Source organism: Anomaloglossus baeobatrachus, chromosome 6 (assembly GCF_048569485.1).
Source record: "Anomaloglossus baeobatrachus isolate aAnoBae1 chromosome 6, aAnoBae1.hap1, whole genome shotgun sequence".
In the NCBI taxonomy this organism is placed as follows: Eukaryota; Metazoa; Chordata; class Amphibia; order Anura; family Aromobatidae; genus Anomaloglossus; species Anomaloglossus baeobatrachus.
The window spans coordinates 448,271,998-448,291,653 of record NC_134358.1 but is presented as its reverse complement, the minus strand read 5'-3'; the positions used below and the strand labels follow the sequence as shown (position 1 = coordinate 448,291,653).

The 19,656-nt window shown below is 40.2% G+C and overlaps 1 long non-coding RNA gene across 1 annotated transcript; it reads left to right on the top strand.

Moving 5' to 3' along the window:
* Window positions 1–8,134: 8,134 nt before the first annotated feature.
* On the top strand, window positions 8,135–8,652 carry LOC142244428 (uncharacterized). The gene is made up of 3 exons (XR_012724542.1): window positions 8,135–8,180; window positions 8,267–8,368; window positions 8,447–8,652. It is a non-coding gene; the product is annotated as an uncharacterized LOC142244428 (long non-coding RNA).
* Window positions 8,653–19,656: the final 11,004 nt, after the last annotated feature.

Below are 19,656 nucleotides of genomic sequence, written 5' to 3'. Positions count from 1 at the left end.
ACCAGTCATCGTCTGACCATCAATAATGAGGTGACAAGTCATAGGGGCGGGCCGCTGCAAGCCATTTGGGAGTGGCCTGGCCACATCGTCAGGACACCTGATGCCCTGTGGTCTATATGGGCCGCCCACATCAGGGGCAGGGCCAAAGAGTTCATTACCGGACCTAGTCTCTGATGCAGTAAGTGCCTGAGCATGCTCAGTAGTATGAAATACAGTCTCTGAAAAAAGACTATCAGTTTTAGCATGGTGTCTAGGCACAAAACAGTACTTAGACCCGGCACGGAATGCAAGTACCTGTGCAAAGAGGCTTTTCGCATTAAGTGTGGGAGCATGCGCTGTATCCCGAAATTAAGACTTAGCCTCAGGAATGGCACAGTTAGGCTGAGCATACTCACTAGGCAAAACACTGTAGTTAGGCTACGGCTGGGGTAAATCGGCACACGCATGCGCACTAGCTGCCTATCCACACTTAGACGTGGAGGAGAAATTGCTCTTCGGGTGTGGACTTGGAGATGCTGTCTATGAACAGAAGGAAAAGCTAAAGGTGTGTGTTACAGCAAGGAGCCACTGCGGAAACACTTCGTTCAATTGTGAGGGCAGTCATTTTGGAGTTTGGTGAGGAGTACCGTAACGCCAGTGAGCAGCATCCTGTGCCACAGACCAATATTCTTACGGTGCTGTCTATACTGCTTACCGTGAGAGGAGCGTAAAGTCTGTATTTCTGGCAACTGGACATCACAGTACCCGGGTACGGTAGGCTGTGCCCAGACAATAATGCGGGCACGCAACACTTTGTTTTATTAGCAAAACACATATCTGTTCTGGGTAGGCCGACTATTTATAGACAATAAGACTTGCTGCCTCTGCACTGTCAAATTGTCACGTACAGTTTAAATCATAGAGGGACAGCGACACATGTTTGCATTGACTGTTGATTTTCAAGATTTCCATGACTGTGTTGCAGAGCTGTGGGGTTTGCATTCACACTGTTATCATCTGCCTTATCTGTGAGGCTTCAGCTAACAAGGGTATTAAGGGGGGGTAATGTGTTTTGTCTATGTTTGCGTAGAAAACTGGGAAGCTCTTGTGATGCTCCACTGGTAAGTCGTGTTCGCACACACACACACACACACACACACACGCACAAACACACAATTACTGCTACGCAGAGGGATTAGCAGGTAGTAGGCAACAGAATAGATTGTTCAATTATTTAAATTGTATGCATGGTTCTTATTGTTTGTTTTGGTAAAGTTAAACAATCATTTATCAACCCAACTGACTAGAGTCCTTTTCCTGTTGCCTGGTTTTGCTGCATACTGGGGAGCCCACCCTGTACACGACTTAAAATGAAGCATAAGTCGCAATGTGAATTTCCCTGTGCTACAATGCGGCCTAGCGTGCTTGTGCAACAACTGCCTGCCCCATCAAGTGCATCTGCGTGCTCTTCCTCCTCTGTGACTGTGGGGACAGCAGTCTCACATGGTTTTTCACACTGAACATCCACCGCTTTACACGCAACAGGGACTGTGATTGGCAGGTCATCACTTGTTTTGGAAGTGGAAACAGATGGTATTGTTGAGCTGTCAGACATCGAGAAAAGAAACATTGGATGCAGGCTACATTATATCCATACCTGCACCTTCATCACAGATTGGCTGGACTACCTTCATTTAATAATTGCATTCCAGAAATGGAAAGGAGTGTAGAATGCACATGTGTTGTACCTTGCTTGGCAGCAAAGGAACACTAACTTAGTATTACAGACAATTTTAGGAAGGCAGAAAAAGAGTCAACTCTTTGGGCAAATTAAATAGCGTGGCAAAAGTGGACAGGTGGGTGCAGTGGCCGTGTTCTGTTGGTACCAGGACAGTAAAGGAAGCCTCACTTTCTATCCCTCCGAATGATCAAATGCAGCAAGGAATTCCTTGAGTTTGCTATAAAATTAGCGTAGCAAAATGTGCATGAGGGTGTCATGCAGAGGTGCTGCAAATAGATTTGCACCAGTGGGACACTAATGGAAGTCCAACAGTCACTTCTTGTATGCCACTAAATGGCAGCATTTTTTGGTATTATTATAGCTTATTAAAAACAGAGCAGGAGGGTGTCATGCAGAGGTGCTAGAAATAGCTTGGCACCAGTGGAACACTAATGGAGTACAACAGCCACTTCTTGTATGCCACTAAATGGCAGCATTTTTTGCTACTATTATAGCTTATTAAAAACAGAGCAGGAGGGTGTCATGCAGAGGAGCTAGAAATAGCTTGGCACCAGTTGGACACTAATGGAGTACAACAGCCACTTCTTGTATGCCACTAAATGGCAGCATTTTTTGCTATTATTATAGCTTATTAAAAACAGAGCAGGAGGGTGTCATGCAGAGGTGCTAGAAATAGCTTTGCACCAGTGGGACAATAATGAAGTCCAACAGCCACTTTTAGGATGCCACTAAGTTTCCTCAGTGTTTGCTAGTATAATGGCTTAGTAACAATGAGTTTGAGTGTGCAATGCAGGCAGATGTGCTGCAAATATCTTTGCAGTAGTGGGACAATAATGAAGTCCAACAGCCACTTTTAGGATGCCACTAAGTTTTCTCAGTGTTTGCTAGTATAATGGCTTAGTAACAATGAGTTTAAGTGTGCAATGCAGGCAGACGTGCTGCAAATATCTTTGCACTAGTGGGACAATAATGAAGTCCAACAGCCACTTTTAGGATGCCACTAAGTTTCCTCAGTGTTTGCTAGTATAATGGCTTAGTAACAATGAGTTTGAGTGTGCAAAGGGCAGGAGGGTACAGTGGCAGGGTTGTGGGTCTGGGTAGAGGAAAGGAAACCTCCCTTTCTATCCCTCCTAATGGGGAAATGCAGCGAGGAAATCCCTGACCTTAGCTACACAGAGGCTGTCATCTTGTGTAGCTGCTAAAATCAGTTTTCACGGACCTGACTGTCACCTATGGCTCTGACCCTGCCGGTATTAGCCCTTACAAGGGCTGAAAGAAACTTCTATCCCTATTCTGTATAGCGCTGTGTATAGAGCGTACACAGCAGTATCGGAGAAAGGAGCTACGCCAGCGGTGACTGACACCAAAGACGCAGAAGGGAGATAATGGCGTGCTGGAGGAAAATGTCCGGTTTTATAATGCAGGGACATGTGACATGGACATCCTATCACACATGCCGTTGCTTCTCTGGCTAAAAGTCCACTTAGCTGTGTGTGTGTCTGGGATTGGCTGACATGCTGGCCCGCCCCACAAGACGCGCGCGCTTAGGAAAGGAAGACAAGGAAAAAAAAAAAAAAATGGCGATCGCCATTATACAAACAGGAGTGATCTGAAGGCGCTGTTCACGCACACTATACACTGAAATGTCATAATAGTGTGAGTCACAGAGTGACTTACACTATTACAGCGGAAAGCCAGCTAGTAATTAGCTTGTCTTTTTGCTGCTAGAACCGTTCTCGAATGTATCTAGAACTATCGAGCTTTAGCAAAAAGCTCGAGTTCTAGTTCGATCTAGAACAGCCCCTAAAATCACTCGAGCCGCGAACTGGAGAATCTTGAACCACGAACCGCGCTCAACTCTAATGAGGACACTCGGAAACAGAAGGAACAAAAGGCTTGAGTAGAGATTTGTGAAGCACATTAGAAATGCGAAAGGACTGCGGTAACCGCAGACGAAAAGCCACTGGGTTGACAGGTCAGGTGAACATGGAGGTCAGGAGGTGGCAGGGCAGACAACAGGTCACTCAAGAGCAGAACACAGCAGAGCCAGAAGTTTCACTGGCGAAGTCCAAAAGAAACAGTGCCCTAATAAAGCAGCCTGACCTCCAGAACGAGGCAGAAAGGATTAACCCCTAACGTGACCTGCATCAGAAGTGAAACTAAAAAAAAGGCTCAGCTCCAGCTGAGCCAGGAGTCAATCATGACAAGTTATTAACATTGGGATCATTATATTTAGATTATTAATAAATTCTGATTAGATCTTGTCTATTATTTAATCCTATTGGCATCCTGGTTTCCAGAGTAAATATCCACGCGGACTCTCTATTAAGTAGTTTCCATTTTCTATCACCCCCTCTGGTAGATCGTGTTACTAATTCAATTGCTTTAAACCTGAAGCTGTCAAAATTGCCAGAATGGTATTGTGAGAAATGCCTGGAGACCGCTGATGGGTTAAAAGTGGAAGGGTTAATAGCATCAGAAATGTGCCTTCTGATTCTTTTTCTCAATTTTCGCGTTGTACAACCTATGTACTGTTTACAGCATGATGTACAGTCAGTTAGATAAACAACGTAAGTGGAATTACAGTTCAAAAAATTAATAGAATATTCCTTGTTATTATGAAATGAGGAGAATTTATTGGTTTTATGCACATATTGACAACAAGTACATCTTTTGTTTCCATTTAAAAAACCCTTTCAATTTCATCCAAGTATCGCTGGTCTCCAGGGAAGAATTCAGATACAGGCTTGACGATAATTTATCCTGCAATGTAGGTGTCTTTTTTGCCACATAAGAAATTTGATTTTCTGTAATAATTTTTTTTAGTTTTGGATCCTGGCTCAATATTGGAATATAGAGAAAAAGAATCAGAAGGCACATTTCTAATGCTATTAACCCTTCCACTTTCAACCCATCAGCGGTCTCCAGGCATTTCTCACAATACCATTCTGCCAATTTTGACAGCTTCAGGTTTAAAGCAATTAAATTAGTAACACGATCCACCAGAGGGGGCAATAGAAAACGGAAACTACTTAATAGAGAGTCTGCTTGGATATTTACTATACACATGTATTTTGGATGCATTTTGCATGCATTTTACTTGCGTTTTCGATGTATTTCTGTCAGTGCGGTCCCCTGGCAATTCAGCTCTGCTACATGCCCACTGACAGCAGACACAGACAGAGCCAGACGATGAGAATGAACTCGGATGAACTTCATCTGAATTCATTGCCATCCTGCGGCTCTGTCTGTGTGTTGCATCCTGATTAGCGGTCACTTGTGAAGGACTCACCGGTGACCGCAAATGCCCTGAGTGACTGAAGTGAGCAGCGCGATCAGTGGTGCTGTCACTCAGATGACTCGCGGCCACACCTGGAGTCCTCCATCTGAGAGCGGTGGCCACAGGTAACCTGACTGACGTCATCGATGAACGCGCGGCTCACTTCAGTTGCTGCATGGAGCTGACAGACAGCAGTAATGGTCTGTGGCCGCTCGCTGTCAGCTTCATGTAGCAGAGCTGAAAGTGTCGTGGGACCTCATGTGGATTACGTCGGACCTGGAGGCGTATTTGGGGATTAATAAAGTGGTGAAAGAGGGTGTGTTTTTGTCTTTTATTCCAAATAAAGGATTCTTTGGATGTGTGTGTTTATTTTCTTGAACTTACAGGTTAATCATGGAAGGTATGCTGGGGAGACGCCTGCCATAATTAACCTAGGACTTAAGGCTGCTTTACACGAGTCGATCTATTGTGCGATGCATCGTTGGGGTCACGGATTTTGTGACGCACTTCCGTCATTCGTAACGACATCTCCTCATGTGACAGCTCCTTGCGAGTTCAACCGATGCCTAATCGTTTGAAATTCGGCCATCGTGTACTCATCGTTTAATTCCATAAAATCGGTCAGTTTAGTCTTAATGAACGACACATTGCAAAGTGTGACACCGTGTAATCGGCCATCCTCGTAGTTGTTTGTGACGTCAGTAAACGTTCAGGGCGTATTTGTGGTTTTAAATAATCACGCCTAATCTAATCGGATTGGTTGTAGCAGATGCGTTGTGATAGCTTATTACTGTTATAAAAGACGGCGCTGTATTCATGATGTGTGAACATTCATCCTTGGCGTCATGCACAGTGTTTTATAGTGCATTACTCCTAATTTTTCTGACGTTAGTTTGTTCGCTGGATTTTCCGACCTCACTCCTTGTATACCTTTTTTGTGGTAAGTTGTTATATGCCAATCTTTCCTTTTTGGATCAAAATCGACATTTGGCATCATTATAATGTGTGTGTTTTATATAATTTAAGGTAACAGGATGTTCAGCAATGTCGAAACTGACATTTTATCTGTGGGTCTCCTTATGACCGAGATATTGCAGGAGGAGGAGGAAATGGACCAAAATACACGTATGAATCCTCGGCCCAAAAGATTATGGTCACGTCAATGGCTGCTTCGAAGGGATGAGATATCCCACGTGCGTCTAGTGCATGATTTACAGGAACGCAATCCGCATGATTACCGCAACTATCTACGTATGTCGGAAGAATCTTTCTCATTAGCCCAGACGCGTATCAGCCCATACATAAAGCGCAGAGATACTTTAATGCGTAAGGCTGTTCCTGCGGAAGAAAGGTTGCTGGTGACTTTGCGCTATCTTGCCACAGGCCGTAGCCTCACTGATTTACAATATTCTGCCGGTATTTCGAGATCCCTATTAAGTTCATTAATTCCGGAGACTTGTCAGGCAATAATACATGCGTTAGCAGATTTCATGCCTTTCCCCAAGACAACTTCAGAATGGTCTGATATAGCTCATAATTTTGCGACGAGGTGGCAATTTCCCTGCTGTGGTGGTGCGATTGATGGCAAGCACATAAGAATAATTAAACCCCCAAATAGTGGTTCTTTTTTTTATAACTATAAAGGTTTCTTTAGTATAATTTTATTTGCAGTTGTTAATGCAAATTATGAATATTTAACAGTGGATGTAGGAATAAATGGCCGTGTTTCCGATGGTGGCGTTTTAGAACAAACTGATTTTGGAAAGCGTTTATTTAGTTCACAATTACCTTTGCCTCCAAATTCAGGAAATGAAAATAATTTAAATTTTGTTTTTTTAGGGGATGAGGCATTTCCTCTTCAAAGCCATCTCCTGCGTCCTTATCCCCAGACTACTTTGAGTCCCGAGCGTCAATATTTCAATTACCGTCTCTCAAGGGCACGTTTGGTTGTTGAGAATACGTTTGGAATTATGGCAAGTCGGTTTCGTCTATTCTCAACACCAATAAATCTCAAACTCGAATCCATTGATAGTGTAGTTCTTGCCAGCTGTGTTCTACATAATTTTTTACGCAAAAAGGATGCAGCAGCCTACATGCCCCCGGGGTATGTAGACAACATTGGCAGTGATGATTCGGATGTTGTCCCAGGAGTTTGGCGTTGTAGTGATCCACAGTTGCCATCCCTGCCGACACCTCAATCTTTTGGTCGTGTCCGGCATGATGCCATAATCAATCGGGATCGTTTTTGTGATTATTTGAATGCGTCATAATTTTTTTTTTTTTTTCATTATTTGACATTTTTTTTTTTTTTCTTTTTCATTTTTATAATAGAAAAGGCATTTCTGAACATTAGAGTGTGTTAACAAAGTCGGAGAACATTACCTTTTGTGTAAACTATATTTTTTATTTTAAACAATGAAACAAACATAATTACATTAAAACTTGAAGTAAAGTAAGAAATAACTATCAACAAACAAATTCACTTTGTTATAAATATATGAATACAAATATATTTATAAAATACATACATTACATGATTTCAAAGCATTACAACTTTATTCTATGTTTCACAAATAAATACTGCCATCACTTCCTTTCACTACAAGGCAGGCTGGAATTTTCACTTCCGGTTTAAAAATCGCATAAACAAACATGTCTGCAAACTTACGAGCAACTGTCTGGGGAGATGCAGAAATCCATCTTCTTGTCACCGAAATGGATGAAAGAGACTATGATTGTCTACTTATATCTGAACGTCCAAGGGAGCATAAAAAAAAAGTTCTACGCAAGATAAAGAAATCTCTTCGGAAGAAATTTGGCCTCCACCGCTCAAAAACGCAGATCAGGAAGAAAATGGCTGATCTGAAATATCGTGACAAGCAATGTCTAGCAGAAATTAGAGCCAAAAATAACACTACTCGAGGTATATTTTAACAATAAATGTTTTTTTTTTTTATTTGGCCCTTTTTTGCAAAAAAACATGTGTATAATATCAATCATACATGTGTTTACATAATATGCCATGTTGTTTTTTTTTGCTTTTTCTAAAAAAAATTTTGATTTTCTATTTTTTGAAAGGATCATCACATGTAGCGGACCAAGGGAGCGCAATAAACAATAATCCTGGGACTTAATCAGAACCAATTCCTGTTTTGGATCAAAATGAGGTTTCAGAGCAAGGTTTGTTTTTATTTTAACTTGCCTTTTTTTTTTGTTTTTAAAAAAAAGGAAAAAACCAAATAGTGAACTATTATGTCACTCCCTAGATAACATTGAAGAACATCCTCCTATTGCTGCAACACGTGTTCATGCTGTTGGTTGGACACTCAGCTCTGATTCAGATTCTGCGTCTGTGCAAGTTAGATCAGGTTTTTGTTTATTTTTTATAATTTTTGTTGAGAAAATGTATGTTTTTGTTTTAAATATTTTTTTTTTTTTTTTAACAGATCGACCAAAGCTTGAAGAAGTGTATCAGTCAGCATGCAGATTATACCAGACAGCACAAGATCATGTACAATTGTTAAAAACATACATGGATGATAATGCATAATTTTGTTTGGCTATTTTAATTTTAAACCGTTTGCAGTCACAACATGTAATGATGTTTTGACCATGTTATTTTTTTGTACATAAGGCCTAAAAATATTTAGAGAATGGGTATTTAAAACTCTATATAATAAAAAAATTTGTACCAAAAAGATTTTTTTTTGGTTTTTTTTTTTAAAGAAAACAACATGACAATTATTTTGTTCTAAACCTAACATTTATTGTGAAATATATACAGCGAAAATTTTGTGAGTATTTTCAGGCAAAAAATCTTCTTTTAATACTGTAGCCGATGTAAGGCGATTTTCTTGTGCCGCATGTAGGACTTGGGCGATGATTCTTTCGGCATGTCATTTTTGATTCTTTTCAAGTATTTTGCAAACATCATCAACATAATGCGCAAATCCAGATACAGGTGGACGGTCATGTTTCTCAAGTATTGACCGACAAATAGACGCCAACTCGTTTCCACGTGACAATAAAGTTGGTCTTCTCATTCTCCTTGGTAATTGCCTTAAGGCTATGTTCGCACGTTGCGTTTTTTTCCGCGTTTCTGCAGCGTTTTTGGCTGCAGCGTTTTTGCGCTAAAACGCATGCGTTTTTGATTTCCAGCAAAGTCTATGGGAAAAGCAGAAATCTTGTCTGCACTTTGCTTTTTGTTCAGCAGCGTTTAATTTGCATATTTGTGGTCAAAAACCATGCTGAAAAAGAAGCAGCATGTCAGTTGTTTTTGCCATTTCTGCAGCGTTTCCTTAACATTGGAGTCAATGAGAAATGGCAAAACGCATGTTGAAGTGAATATTCTGCGTTTAATGTGCGTTTTACATGCTTTTTACCAGCGTTTTCCAAAACAAAAACGCAGGTGCAGTAGGCAAATAAACCAGGCACAAACGTCATTACCTACATCACTTCCTTTTTACTATAAATACAGAGCTGAGTATGTTTCAGTGCCTGCTACTATTGTGATTTCTCATAATATAAATACTTTGATCTACTGAAATTTAAAATGGCTTGGTTCCAGCGAATGAAGATCGATGTAGCAAAATTAATTGCTATGGTAAGTACCTGATTTATTTTTCATTATTTTGCTTAAAAAATGTTATAATGATAATGTCAAGCTTTATAATATTATAAATTTAGTAATCACTTCATTACAATTTTGTAAAATTATGTAACAGGTTGAATCCATGCCATGCCTTTGGGATCCCACATGCCCTGAATACATGCAAAAAAACAAGAGGATGGACTGTTGGGGAACAATCTGTGCTGAACTGTTCCCACAATGGCATGAGGCTGATGCAGCCTTACAACATAAAATTGGTATATTTGTTGTTTAAATTAGTTGTTTTTATACTGTTACTATACTTTTTATAATTAATTTAAGATTTGTGTTTTATTTTTTCCTTGCACAATTAAAATAGAGCTTGATGTGCGGAAAAGGTGGCGTTCAGTTAAGGACAGATTTCACAAGATAAGGAATGAGGGCATGAAAAGTGGCAGTTCCCCTAAAAAACCAAATTTCATCTATTATGATGAGCTGTCATTTCTATGCACAAGTCGGAAAACTAGAGAGTAAGTATTCATGTAACAGTATGTTAACATTGTTTTCTGAAAATAATGTTATCATCACAATAAATTACATTGTATTTAATTGTTTTTTATGTTTTCTTTCTCCTCAACAGAACTTCAGGAAATGTAGCAGCAGAAACACCTGTTGATGATGAAGAAGGGCAAGAGAGCCTTCATCAACCACACCAGGAAGGGCCATCAGGCAATATAGATCAATTTTCATCTGAACATGAAGGGGAGATAGAAATTGGTAGTGTTCAAGATAAATCACCACCTAGACCTACAATAATTACCTCAGGTCCCACAAAATATATCAAGCCAAAAAAACAAAAAAAAAACACCAAAAATATCCAATTAGAGGAGGAAGATATTTGTAACGAAACCTTAAAATTATTGAATACTAGTGCCAAAGAAGATGACATTGATCATTTTGGCATTAGTATTGCAGGTAGAATTCGAAAAATTAAAGATGAGAAGAAAAAAAATACATGCATGACAGCCATATGTGGGATGCTGACTTGCTATGAGGAAGAGGGTAGTTTCCCTTCCTCTGGCGCAATTATTTCGAAAATTGAACAAATTTTTGACGAAGTCAAAAACCCACCAGCCCAAAAGAATACAGCTACTATTGCCCCAAACCCAATCTACATACCAAAACCTTATTCTCTAAATACAAATACCTATAATCAAAATGTGCACCAACAATATTTGCATCCAGGCATACAAACTCAAAAACCCCAATCTAGCCAAATGAATATACAAACCCCGTTAAATGTAAATTTGCATTCCCAACAACAACCTCATGGATATTTCAGCAGGCAATTATTTTCCGAACCTTAATTTCATAATGATCTAATCTTATGTTTCTGTGTGCTGTTTATAAAAATTTATGTATTCTTCATACATATAAATTATATGTTGCACATATGTTGTAATGTGCATAAAAATTGCTTTATGACGTAAATAAAGCTTTGTAAAGAAATAAATTAATTTGTGACATCAAAATCTGTGTTTGTATACTTTAATTTTGCAACATATGAAGTGTTTTCATGTTCAATCTTGATGATTTTAGAGTTATCATTGCTTCAGGAAATGACATCATAACAAATTAACATAAACAAGACAGGAAAGGCAGACATTTTTGTATTTGAATCATTTAACTTTATTTTTGAGTTCAATGACATGACAAACGCATATGCGTTTTTAAGTAGAAAAACGCATGTAAAAAGCGCTAAAAACGCAATAAAAACACGAAAAAAACGCATGCGTTTTTAGCGCTAAAAAATGGTCAGAAGCCATTTGGTCAAAAACCAAGGGAAGGAAAACGTGCAGAATAAACTGCAGGTACACCGACGCAACGTGCGAACATAGCCTAACAAAGGTCTTGATGTGGCAGGTGTTTGTTCACACGATGTTAAAGATGGATTCTGTGAGCTATTTGTAGTTTCCTGCTCTTGAGAAGTGCTTTCAGTAGCATAATCCTACATTTGTAACAAGAAAAAAAAAAAAAAATTAGAAAGATGTGTGAACACATTAGAGAGATGATACAACATATTTTGGAACTACAATAATGGAAAAAAAAAAAATGTAACCCTTTTGTGTTTAAAAAATTTTCTGTTGGTTATTTATGTTGGTACATAAACCAAAATTTCCAAAACAACCAAAGCAGATCATACAACACCTTAAAAATTGCTTATAAAATAAAAAAAATAGTGTGTAAAGAAACATTTATGAATAAAGGTAAATATACCAATTGTGTCGCTGACTCGCTGCCAATTGCCCCATTTTCTGACTCCTGAATGGAAAGCATACTTGTTGATGAACTTGGAATCTCTTGATCTCTTGTGAAGTCAAGTAGATCAAAATACCACAGCCGTGGGACATAAAGATCGCCAGTCGCAGCCCCTGAACGTCGTGACTCCTCGACTTTATTTAGTTCCTTTTTATATACAGTGCGTATTCCTTGTATTTTTTTCTTGATCAGATTTACATCCACAGGCTCATTTGGAAAATGGTTTTTAAAGATAGTAATCAGATCCGCATAAGCTGCTTGTTTGATGCGTTTGTTACTATATTCAGGCGATTTAATTTTCCAAAGACAGGTTAATGTGCGATATTTTTCAATGAAATCACGCAAAAATAATTCGTTTTGATGAGCCGTCATCTGTGAAAGATTATATGAGAACATTTTATTTGACACTGTTATAATAAACATGTAATTTTTTATATTTTTAAAATAACAAAAATGAGAAAAAATAATAAAAAACATTATTATGTTTCAAAAAACATAATACACGATAAAACATACACAAATAACAATAATAAATAAACATGAAAATAAAAAAAAAATGTGAACGGCTAAATGACACAATAAAGAAACCATACAAAACCAAATGTTACCCACCTTTGGAGGATAGATACTCTGAATTCGTCAAAAACCAGACCACAAACAAGATTGATGCTAAGGACACACGAGGCAACAAAGACAGGCGCAGAAGCGAAACTATATATATGGTATGTAACCAATCAACCACATTAGCAGAACTGGATTGAGCAGGTCAGAAAAATTCAGGGCGTGCAACAATCCAGACAACGTCACGGAGGGCTGTATAGTTTGCCTAATTACGCCCATGCAAAAGACAGATTGACCAAAGGAAAACATGTGTGAAGCCTTTTGGACGTCCGCCATGGCCAATCAATATATCGATGAGCGCTTTGTGGTCGTTTGACAACACTCAACGTGTGACACATGGACAAATACCTGTCAGCGATACAAAAAAAAAAAAAAAAAAAGACTTTGCCAAATAAATCGCACGATGGATTGACTCGTGTAAAGCAGGCTTTAAGGTATCGTCACACTTAGCGACGCTCCAGCTATCCCACCAGTGATCTGACCTGGCAGGGATCGCTGGAGTGTCGCTACATGGTCGCTGGTGAGCTGTCAATGCTTTGCTTGGTTACCCGATGTGTACCTTGGTTACCAGCGTCCGCAGAAGCCTGCTCCCTGCACATTCAGATCGTTGCTCTCTCGCTGTCAAACACAGCGATGTGTGCTTCACAGCGGGAGAGCAACGACCAAAAAATGGTCCAGGACATTCAGCAACCACCGGCGACCTCACAGCAGGGGCCAGGTCATTGCTGGATGTCACACACAACGACATCGCTAGCAAGATCGCTGTTGCGTCACAAAAACCGTAACTCAGCATCGATGTCACTAGCGATGTCGCTTAGTGAGACGTGGCTTTTAAGTGGCAGCTATGGGCTGCTGCCATTAACTCCTTATTACCCCGATTGCCACCGCACCAGGGCAATTCGGGATGAGTCGGGTAGAGTCCCGGGACTGTTGTATCTAATGGATGCGGCAATTCCGGGCAGCTGCTGGCTGATATTGTTAGGCTGGGGGGTTCCTCAAACCATAGAACTCCCCATCCTGAGAATACCAACCTTCAACCATGTGGCTTTACCCTGGCTGGTATCAAAATTGGGGGGGACCTCACGTTATTTTTTTTCAATTATTTATTTATTTATTTTACTGCACGATATAGACACGCCCACCGGCGGCTGTGATTGGTTGCAGTGAGACAGCTGTCACTCAGCGTGGGGGCATGTCAGACTGCAACCAATCATAGGCACCGGTGGGCGGGGGAAGCAGGGACTACGAGATGCAATAATGAACTGTCGGCATTTTCAAAAGAGGAGAAGCCGCCACAATGTGAACACCGTGCATCGCCGTGCCGGGGATCGGTGAGTATAAGAGAGGGGGTGAGAGGGAGAGACTGACATCGACAGAGCGAGAGAGCGACCGAAAGACCTGCATTTTTTATGTCAAATAAACATGCAGATCGCAACAAAAATGCAGTGCAAATGCACTGCTTAGCATTTTGGCATTTGGCGTTAGCGTTTTTCAACAACTCATTGAATTCAATGGGTGTAGAACGCTGCCAAATCGGACAAAAGAAATGACATGCTGCTTTTTTAAATGCAGAGATTTTGTCAAATTTTTGACTTTCAAAAAGCTGCGTTCAAAAAAGCATCGAGTGCATGGATTTTGCATGATTCTCATAGACTTTGCTGGGGAAGCAGAACGCATTTTGACAATGTGACGCTGCAGCTTAAAACGCTGCGGAAACGCAAAAAAAAAGCAATGTGCGCACGAGCCCTATTAGTATTTTTGTCTACATCGCCCCTTATAAGCATTAACAGCACATTAGCTTGGTTACTTTACTATACTTGCACTTTACTACTCCTGCTGCTAACATTTGTGTGGAATTGTTACCATCATTGCTGCTATTTACTTCATCAGTGCCATTACTGATCTAGCTGTTCCATTAGACCTAAAGTTATATGCACACGCTGTGGATTTACTGCGTATTTTACAGTGGATTTGCCGCGGATTTGCTGCAGAAAATGTGTCTAACATTGCTGCAGTCATTCCCCAGCAAAATCTATGGGTTTTAAAAAAATGCTGTGCGCACATTGCATTTTTTTTATACCTGCGGATTTACCCGCGGAATTTCCGCTGCGGAATAATGAGCATGTCACTTATTTTCCACAGATACCTGCGGTTTTTGCCATAGATAATGGTAAAAATCTGCATGGACCAACCTGTGGAAAATCCACGGTAAATCCGCAGCAAATCCACGGCAAAAACGCACTAAACCGCTGTAAAACCACATACGGATTTCGTTGCGGTTTTGGTGTGTTTTTTTTTTATTGCAGGTGCAGGATTCTTTCAGAGGGTCCGGTTTTTCCTTGAGAAAAAGTCACTTTCTAGTGCGCACATGAACTTATAAACACTAACAGGTTATCATTGTTTTGCTAATTGTTTAGTATGAAACTTTTTTTACTAATTGTTTTACTATGGAACATATTTTTCATTTCGGCACACAAATTGATCATTTGCTTGAGGTACTCCGTATTATTATTTATATATTAGGAGCGTCTTACCTGCTATTGTTTGTATACTTACCTATGTAAATATTTCTCACCCCCTTTGTTTGGACTGTCATCCTAATCCATTGTAGGTGGTATCTTCCCCCTAATTTTATATTCCTGTTTTTCAAATAAAGTATTTTATCATAAAGTATATAAAGTATCATTGAATACGAACATTTGTCGGTCTTATCCTCTTTTATTTTTGATGCAGCATTATTATAGAGCTTGCATATAGTGGCTTGATGTGTTATTCTGAAATAAGACTATGACATTTTCTGGAAACACATTCTATAAAATGACTTTATAGTTTTCTAACAGTTTGTATTTCAAAGATCTTATTATTTTAAACAATAAAGTAATATATATGTAGCTATGCACCAAGGTTTGAAATCACAGATAGTATTCATTGTAATGGTACATAAAAAAACTCTCAAAATAAAAAGAAAATAATAAAAATAAGAGTTTTTATTAAATAAAGACCATAAAACACAGGAAATAAACATATTTGTTATTCTCATAACAATAACAATATGTGCTATTAACTGTAGACAAAGACATGTAAAAAATCTATAAAATAAACTGATATTGTTTTTCTCTCTGTTCTATTCTTCAAAAATGAACATTGCTTTAAATGTTTTGCAATTGGTTCAAAAAATACTTCATACAGCTTCATAAAACAAAGGTGGCTAAAGAGATGTATTTAACTATAGCTTTGTCACTATACTTTAGTTTAAAAAAGAGAAATTTTGTATTGATATGTTCTAGCTATTTTTTACATTGTTTTAAATACTTTTCTCAGGACACTTCTCTGTATTTCCAACATAAACAGTTTAGCAGGGTGTGTTTTACTGAAGTTATAATGAATCAAGGGCAATGGTCAATGCAAATTCATTCTTCAGTAATGGATAGTGCACAGCTCCCAACCAAAGCGACCAAGGAGCGAACATTAGATATGTACACAGTGTGCATGGTGTTGTTTTTATACATTTTCGAGGTCTCCAGCATTACATTAATACTTTATGTCATTAACTCTGCCACCCTCTGTTGACCTCCTCTTAAAAAGTTTTTTCATGTTTTGTTTTGAGGAGTGTGCAACTTCTAACCTCACTCTTCCGGTTTTCCGACGGGCTGTACAATCCTGAATGATTGAAAGTGTAGACCAGCAGTATAGTGGAGGTGCTAACCCTGCAGACAGTTTTGCCTCTGCAGCATTGGAAGAGTATGGGACGCAATGAACCTCGATGGTCTCAAAAATCTGACCAGGTTAGGTTCAGTACTTAAAAGCTCTTTGCTATAGATTTAATAAGTGTTGAGCTCCTGTTATGGGGCCATACTACCATACTACAATGTTTGAACATTAAAAACGGACAAGTGCAATTGCACTCTGACCAATATTAGTCAATGAGGGAGAGCAGTTGGTCAGCTTGCCTTGCATCCAGATTCTGGATGTGAGAAAAGTTGCAGCATTCTGCGATTTTCTGCAAGTGCCATATCCCTCACACTCATTCAAGTGAACGGGTGCGAGAGAAACATCAGACTGCATTCGGATGTTATCCCAGTGCAGTGCAATATATACACAGTCTGACAATGGAGATGATGGTGAAATTAACCCCTCCCTCTCCTCCTCAGCACCTGCCCTCAGCTTCACAGCTGTTACCTGATCGCAAGATCTGGTCAGTCGCATGACACTCGCCTCTCACTCGCAGCAGAGCCTGAGCCAGGGGTCATTAGCATATTGCATCCAATGCTCTCGCATCGGATGCCATACGCTAATGTGACTCCGGCCGCAGCTGGCATACAATATTAGTAGGCCAAGGAAGATCAGGAAAGCCATGTCAAGCCAGGAAATATGGATGTAGGCAAAATCTTCAGGCAAAATGATGATCTAAAACAAAGCAGAATTAGGCGGGCTTTACACGTTGCGACATCGCTAGCACCCGCCCCGTTGTACATGCGATATCTGGTGCTTGCTGCCATAGCGAACATAATCGCTACGGCAGCTTATCATGCACATACCTGGTCAGCGACGTCGCTGTGACCGCCGAACAATCCCTCCTTCAAGGGGGAGATGCGTTCGGCTTCACAGCGACATCACCACGACGTCACTAAGCGGCCGGCCAATAGAAGCGGAGGGGCGGAGATGAGTGGGACATAAACATCCCGCCCACCTTCTTCCTTCCGCATAGCAAGTGGATGCAGGTAAGGAGATGTTTGTCGTTCCTCCGGTTTCACACACAGCGATGTGTGTTGCTGCAGGAACGACAAACAACATCTTATCTGCAGCAGTAACGACATTATGGAAATGAACAACGTGACACAGATCCGCGATTTTTTACGCTTTTGTGCTCGTTTATCGTCGCACCTAGGATTTACACATTGCGATGTCACTACCGGCGCCAGATGTGCGCCACTAACGACGTGACCCCGATGATATATCGGTAGCGATGTTGCAACGTGTAAAGCCCGCCTAAGAGAATAAAGCAACCAGTAGCAAAGCAAAAGCAAAGCTTTATCTGGCAGCTTTTTTCAGGAAGTTGAATATTTAAATAGCAAAAACCCACCAATGGCTCCAGGAGAAACTAAAGGCTATGTCATCGAGGTCACGGTTTTCGTGACACACTTCCGTCGTCGTTAGCGACGTCACTGCATGTGACACCTTCGAGCGACTCCGAATGATCTTAAAAATAGTGAAAAGCGTTGATCATTGACACATCATTCAGTTTCAAAATATTGTTCGTCGTTTCGAACGCAGCAGACATATTGCTACGTTTGACACCCTGCCAACGACAAACAACATCGTTAGTGCGTCCGTCATCAGCGACGCGGGCGTGTTGTTACGAGCAATACTCCATGCCTCTTCCACTCTGATTGGTGGTCCCAACTGCGTTCTGATTTGGCAGCCATGGTTGATAAGGCGGAAAACAAAGTTTCATTGACGTCCTTTGTGCCTTCCCCGGACCTCTGGAAATCTTCAACCTTATTCATCTCTTTTTTAAATACAGTGCAGAGGACTTGTATTTTTTTTAACAACATATTTGTCAGCAGGTTATGATGGGTAATGCTTTTTAAATACAGCAACAAGCTGCAAATATACGTCTTTTTTTTGCAGCTTTTTGCTGTATTCGCCTGATTTTATCCTCCACAAACAAGGTAGTGTCCAGTGCTTTTCGATAAACTCCCTTATGAATGAATCATTTTGGGGCCCAGACATCTGTAAAAGGTAAAACAAAAAAACCCCCAAAAAATAAGAGACAAAAGCATGCAGTAAACATAAACGTAAAAAAAACCACACAGGAAAATGGGGTAGTATAGCAAGACAGATGGTGCATATGACGGCCCTGAAATTAATAAGACTTTAAACTTACTAAAATACAATAAGATTAAAAAAAACAAACCTTAAAGAGAACCAAAAAATAACATACCTTGGGGAAGACAGAAAGGCTTAAAGGATGCCACACACACACAAAAAAGATCACGCGTGCAGCATCGGTGGTTGCGTCACACGGGGCAGCCGCAAATGCGGCCTTTTATTTCACAGACAAACAATCACGTAACAGAAGATAGGAGGAGATTCTGACAGTATGGAAGTTGGGGCGTGGAGAGGGCGAGGCAATCACATGCCAGGGTGTATGCTATAGACAATTATACGCCTCTGTCGTTGCCGGAATCATTGGGAGGATTGCTGTGTGACGGTGTCCAGACGACCACCTTGGTCAAACAATATATCGCTGTACGATGTAGCATCGTTTGTAAGATGGGTACGTGTGACCACTACAAAACGACCTATGAGCGATTTCGGCAAATCGTAGCAATGATCTGGGCATGTCACATTGCTAACGAGATCGCTAGCGATTTCATTGTGTGTAAAGTGGCCTTAATACTTAACTCCTGAGCTACCTACAGAAATGAAGGACACAAGTCTGGCCGGTCTAGGTTTTAGCTGAGCAACATTTATGCTGACCAACTGCACCTCTGGCCAAAAAAACATGCTGCTTAGTGGCCCTAGCCAGTGTGACAGGAGCGTTTTCACAAGTGGCTGTTACAGTTCTTTACTGGGACACTGAAAAGGATTCCACTAACCTTGGTAACAAGTGGTGAGCAATCAATAAAATTAAAAATCCTTCCAGGATTTTAACAAGTAAATTGCAGAGCTGCTTTTTATAGAAGCACTTCGCAATTGAAGTCATTAAAAAAAACATTAAAATTACTCTTTAGGGCTCCATTCACATTAGGTTAAAGTCAGCAAGATGGATCAACCATCTGATGTGTGGTGGGGACTCTTGACTTTTCCCTAAGAGATGATATCTGGAGTGATGGATTGATAAATTGTAAGCTCAACACCCAACCTTTTTTCTTTTTTAGGAGAAAAAAAGTTGTTGATAAGGGGGCTTTCTCCATTTACACCTTTGCATACACATGAACTCTTGGCTGAGCAGAAAGCTCTTGTGTACAGGTCAGGAGACATATATGTTTATCCAAAAGCTTTCTTTTGTGTTTGAACACCTTTCATCAACACAGATAAACACCGATGTGGTACTGAGCATGTCAATGGTATGCATCAGACCCCTGTGATGACGAAGATGGAAGGAATAAGTCAGAATATGGA